Source organism: Anas platyrhynchos, chromosome 11 (assembly GCF_047663525.1).
Source record: "Anas platyrhynchos isolate ZD024472 breed Pekin duck chromosome 11, IASCAAS_PekinDuck_T2T, whole genome shotgun sequence".
NCBI lineage: Eukaryota > Metazoa > Chordata > Aves > Anseriformes > Anatidae > Anas > Anas platyrhynchos.
Genome location: NC_092597.1, coordinates 253,151 through 259,150, shown reverse-complemented (window position 1 = coordinate 259,150; position 6,000 = coordinate 253,151). Strand labels below are relative to the sequence as shown.

The 6,000-nt window shown below is 34.4% G+C and overlaps 1 protein-coding gene across 1 annotated transcript in view; it reads right to left on the bottom strand.

Moving 5' to 3' along the window:
* Positions 1–1,999: 1,999 nt before the first annotated feature.
* Positions 2,000–6,000, bottom strand: part of LOC119715212 (uncharacterized) — a 44,245-nt gene continuing 40,244 nt past the window's right edge. Inside the window, exon 14 of the mRNA XM_072043277.1 lies at positions 2,000–4,917. The gene's annotated coding sequence lies outside the window, so the exon portion shown is untranslated. The remainder of the gene's footprint in view (positions 4,918–6,000) is intronic.

Below are 6,000 nucleotides of genomic sequence, written 5' to 3'. Positions count from 1 at the left end.
CGATGAAAAATATGATTTAAATTAGAGTATTTTACAGGAAGTTTTTTTTTTTTTTTTTTTCCCCCAGAGTTCAATTTTGTTCCTAAGAAAAATCAAACAAAACCCTCAGTTTTGTAAATAACTAACTCTAATGTAAGCAACAGTTTAGTGTAAATACCTGCTTTTATAAATGAAACAATCCCATTAAATAATGCACATCAACGGAACTCAGCAGCATTCTACCACTGACATGCTGAAGGTCTTTGTTATAATAAATTAGTAACCAGTAAGCAACAGAAACCTATTCTGTAAAGGTTAACATTCCCCCAAAGTCTTAAATGGCTCAAGACTTTAAACCGTGTGTTGTTTTTTTGTTTGTTTTGTTTGTTTGTTTTGATAGAGATGAAAATTGACAAAACTGAAATTTAAGTCACATACAAAACAATTTTCAGAGGACATTTTTACCAAGTAACTCAGTAAAACCGAAGGTCAGGGGGAAGAAAAGAAGGGTTTTCTTCTAAGCATTCTCGTCATCTAAATAAATGAGGAATATATGTTCTTTAGGCTAGTTATTTTTTAGTTCATATTCTGAACTACACAGATATATAGGCAAATTGAGAGATTCATCTTACATATCTGTGACAAACATTTTAAACATAATTGCTAACAATGAAAGTCCAGCATTATTTGTATTGGAGCAAATGAACGTCAAAACAGAGATGCGCTTTTAAAAAAAGAGAAAGGTCCCCAAGTTCAGTGATCTAATGGCAATTAACAGAAAAACGGTAGTAAAGGATTACTTTATTTCAGAGACTTTCTGTAATATAAAACAAATCCTTTCCAAAATCGAAATGTCTAGCTCGCGATTCTGAAGCAATGCAGCCAAAGTATGGAAAAAGCGTTCATTACTGCAGTCTTCCAGGAAAATCTTTAAGTAAACTGTAAAAGAAAATAGTTAAAAAGTTTAATCACAGCACTTGGCTCATGGAAAACTAAATCATTGATTTATAGCTTTTGAGGGTTTTATATGCGCCTCATGCTGTGCAACCATGAGAACAATGTACTAACTGGGTATATTCTAGGCATGTGATGCAAAAATCAGGTAAAACCGCGAACAAAACTCACCCAAGTTCCTAAGAATTCTGATATTACCAGCACTTGTGGTATTAAAACAAGGCCTATTCCCTTGAGAACAAAGGAAAACAGGACACTGAGCAATTTTAAACTCAGATAAAAAAATCTCATCTTCAACATGTTTATTCAATGCTCCTTTTCTTATGATGACATGAGGAGAACACTAAGCTATGCTAAAAAAACTGACAAGGAAATATTTTAAGCTGCTGCAAAATGACGTACGGAAATAGTACATGTAGACACTGATGACTAGACAGCTTTTCATTATCAAAACTGTCACCGTACCATTTCAAGACAGGCAGAATCGTAATTGAGAGGTCAGAGTTGGATAAGAACACCTGAATATCAAAACAATTCCTGTAAAATGCTGGATAATTTTTAAACATGGCCATATAGTATAATCTTTTCTATTTATCCTGCTCCCCAAAACTTAGTCAATTCAGAATAAAGTAAAATCTGTTCCCTTGTGTTATTTCACTCTTGATTCTAATAGTACAGACTGATTTAGAGCAACACCATAAAGAACATAAGTACCGATTTAATAGGTCACAGAACTGAACACATTTGTTAGGAATCCAACAAAACAAGTCACTATTCACTGCACTCTGCCCTTAGCGTATAAACACACTTGGTATGCCCCAGGATATAGTTACTTCGAATATGCCATTAAATTAATAGTTATTGTAATATTATTCTACTTTTACTGTAGAAGAAGGAGGTCCTACAATTTATTCCTATAAATATCCTTAAATATCTAAAAATGCCTTAAATTCCTTTTTGTAGGTGTAAACAAATACCATATTCTGCTTACTTGGGCATTTCTTTGCTGGCTTGTTCTTACTGGTCTCAATAATACTGTATTATTTTATTATTAAAAATACCGGTCTTAAGGTATCTTAAAAAAACTTTATTAATATATATACACACACATATACATACAGATACACTGTAAAATGTTTTAACTGTGAGGTTTATAAAACAATATAAAAAATACGCTGAGGGAATTTTACCATAAAGCAGAAGAGCCAAAGTGGAAATAATACCTCAAGTTTCACAAAGTTCAATCACATGAAAGCAAACTGATAAAGACATGCATTTAAAGAGATTTTTCCTACATTGTTTATCTATTCATTTTATATATTCATTTCAAATAAGCTTTTGCAGAATAGATTTTAAATCATCACAAATGTACAAAATAAGCATATAATTTAAATGCCTGTCTATCTGATGAACTAGAAGAATAAAAACTGTGTATTTTTACATATTTTTCTGCATCATCTCTGCACAGATTTTGTTTTTATTAACTACTGTAGAAAAACTAACTTGGAATCTATCCGGTCAGGATTTGACACAATTTTAAATAATCTGCAAAAGCCTCCCATAGGAGCCATAAAAAATTGCAGCATTTGGTAGTTACATTAACTTAACTTCATTGGTAGACTGTAATGAACAATGAGCAATTTATCACTGTTGACAGAACTCATCTGAAATTTACCCTCAAAGTGATCAGTCACTCACAGCATCAAGTCTCACCAGCTATTGTCATTCAGAAATTTCTGTTTTATAGCTAAAGCTCTGTCACCTCAGAAAATGAAGACTGTCAGGAACACCAGCTTGAAGTTCATGTTTTAACAAATTAACCATTACGGTTTTGCCTCGTTTCTAATTGCATGTGGATCTGCCAGGAGAGCGGACCAACCCAACAGAGTGATAGAGAGTTAGCTCGTGGAAAAGTTACATAAGGACCACAGAAAAAGAACCAATAACTACACTGAACAGCTTGCTGATGAGCTGCTGTCTCTTACACAGTCACTGGCAAGATTGGAACCATTTGCTGAGTTTAACTGATTCTCGTCGTCAACAGCTGGGCCTGCTAAGAGCCAGTGGTTATAGCACAACGGAGGGCAGGCGAGGTAACAGTCAGTGCAAGGCCCCTCGAGTGTGGATGCCTTCGTGGGTGACCCCGAGTTAAGAGAGCCCAAGGACAGGTCCAGCCCATCACCCAGTACATGTTGACCTCAGGATGGTATCAATTGTTCTTCAGCTTCCTAGATGTGCAAGACCTTCACGCAGCTATGACACAGGATGTACGGGAGGCCACCCTCATTCTTAAATGACCATCACAAACATACACACACAAAAAAAAGCAATAAAAAAGGTTAAAAACAGAACAGGATTCCTTATGTCACAGAAGTAAGTTGGACTGAACAGAAGTTTACAAAGATCAGAAAAGACCAGAACAAAAACCTACACCTTGGAAGCCAGGAACTACCTTTATAACAAGACAGATTGACAGGATTCTGGATGTGAAACACCTGAACCAAACAGGGATGTGGTACATGAAAAGCTGCGTGCCAGTAAAGATGAACAGCAATAAGACTATTAATTCTAATTTGTCATTAAGATACTACGTATAGATAGGAAACAGATGGTACCAATACCTGAACGGTTACATTTGACATGCAACAAGGTTACAAGCAACATGGCAAAATGTGAACTTGTCACAATTTATCTCCATTATTCTTCCAAATCTAGGCATCCAGCAGATCGAAATGACTACTACTAGATAACAGAACATGTACTGTTAGTGGAATTTTTCTTCAAAGTAATGTCAGATACCATCAACCCTGCTTAGGTTTTTCTTTCCCAGTTACTATACCGATCAAAATTATGATGATTAGAAATACTTTAGTGTAAAAAAAATAAATAGATAAACTAACCACACGGTCTTAAAAAGGATGAAAACAACATCAGGTAAATCTTTCTGCCACTTATCTCACTACAAAATGCCTTCTAACTCAACGTTGTTCCATCCCAAGTCAAACACGCTTTCTGTTTTTGCCCCTATAGTACATGGTAACAAAATACCCCAAGCCAACAATATACATTTCACAAATAGCAGCAGTCCCTTCTCCTTCCCTTTTCTGTTCCAAAAAACAATGAATACTTTTTATTTTAAGAAAATTAACAAGGATTGTTCCACATGACACTGGAATGGCTCACTACTTGTGTGTTCACCCAGATTGTTATCAACTGATTCTTTGCCTGTGTCACCTGGAAAACCACTGTGAAGGAGACTATTAACCCTTTTATAGGACCACACCACAGTACAACTCATTGAAACATAACCATCCCTTACAGATGTGCCATTTCCAATTACTTTAAAGTGAAAAATGGCTAGGGGTGAGCTGTTCACATTAGGGGGGTAAAAAAAGATAAAAGTTTATTTATTTATTTATTTATTTTATCTCCACCTGCTAACAGGATTTCATGAAATGGCTGCCCTGGCACAGCCTTACTTCAAAAGAAAATTACTCATTGGCAAAACATCAGCAAGGTAAACCAGTGGAATAAACAGAAAAGCTAAACTAAACATCAAAAAAAATCACACCACTAAGAAAGCAACCAGGACAAGATGTAAAGCTTGGATGCTGACAGTGAGAAGAGACGGACAATTCAGAAACATACTTTATATCTCTAATGAATTTAAATGACACAAATGAATGCTAATGCTAGATCAGGTTATTTATAGAGAAGCAGCACGTTATTTTTGATTTGGTATTTATGCTTACCTCACCTACTTTCATCATAACTTTGTATGTATTTTTTTCAATTACTCACTTTTATCGTTGTTCATGGCCATCTCAACTAATGCATTAAGTGCAATAAAAAGGAGACATTTTTTGGATATAGTTAAGTGGCTTAGTATGATAGGCACACATCGGTATTGCAAAAATAAGATCTTTCCTTCATCTGTCTTCAAGTCCACGCAAAGGGAACGAAATGCCTGAGTCAGGTAATCCACTGAAAGATAACAGAAAACAGGGAATAAAAATTATGTAATCACAGTTCCATTAGATGATCACAAATACATGAATATTTATCCTAAGAGTTACTGTTGCAGATATATACTAATTAAAAAAAAAATTAAATGGCTGAAAATATTAATTTACTTATTTGTTTAAATGCATCTTCTGCCTATTTTTATTCCTTACAAAAATTGTTGTGAGTGGAAAAAAAGACAAGTTACAACTCACAAATTGAGCAAAATATATTTGCAAATATAACACCTTTCTAATCTCTTCCTTAAGAGAGAAAAGAAATCACAAGCTGCATAGTTTGGGACTATATTGGTTTCAACATCTGGGAAGCCTCTAATAAAGGAGTAAAAGGTTCATTCATCTGAATAACTGCAATTACTGCCATGACAGCAACTATTCACATTCCTTTCCATAAAAAGCTGTAGTTTAAGTTATATATGCATCCACGTTATATATGCATCCACGTTATATATGCATCCATTTTGGAGAACACTAAATTATTCAGAGAATTTAGATTAAGTGAATCAATTCAGTTTTCTTAATTTCATGATGTCAAATCTTCCTCAATATCTTGGAATAGCATTGATCATCTGGAGCACAGAAAATTAAGAGTAAGGGAAAAATTTATCACATAGCAAAAGTTTAATTACAATGCCATCTGCTGGATATTAGCATCTTGAAGGGAACAGGATATATATGTTTAAACTGAATGTGCTGCTTTGTCATCGCTAGATCATTAGACATGTGGTCAGTGATGAAAATTCATACACGGTAAGTTTCAACATAAATTTAACAGGTAATTTTTTTCCATGTTCTATAGGCTCGCAGTAAAAACCGACCATGAGAAGCTAAACTGATTCATTCTGATCAACAGCTTTCATCTGCTTATAGTTAATCTCTGCAATAAGTACTTTTTTTGTATTGTAATTCATTTGCATCATTTTCATCAAACATTTCTAGAAATGTGAGTTTCAATTTCAGGGTAATCATGCTTCACCAAAATATTCTGACTGAAACTATATGATACTGAAATTGAAAATACACTGATTCTTCCCTCCAACAGCTG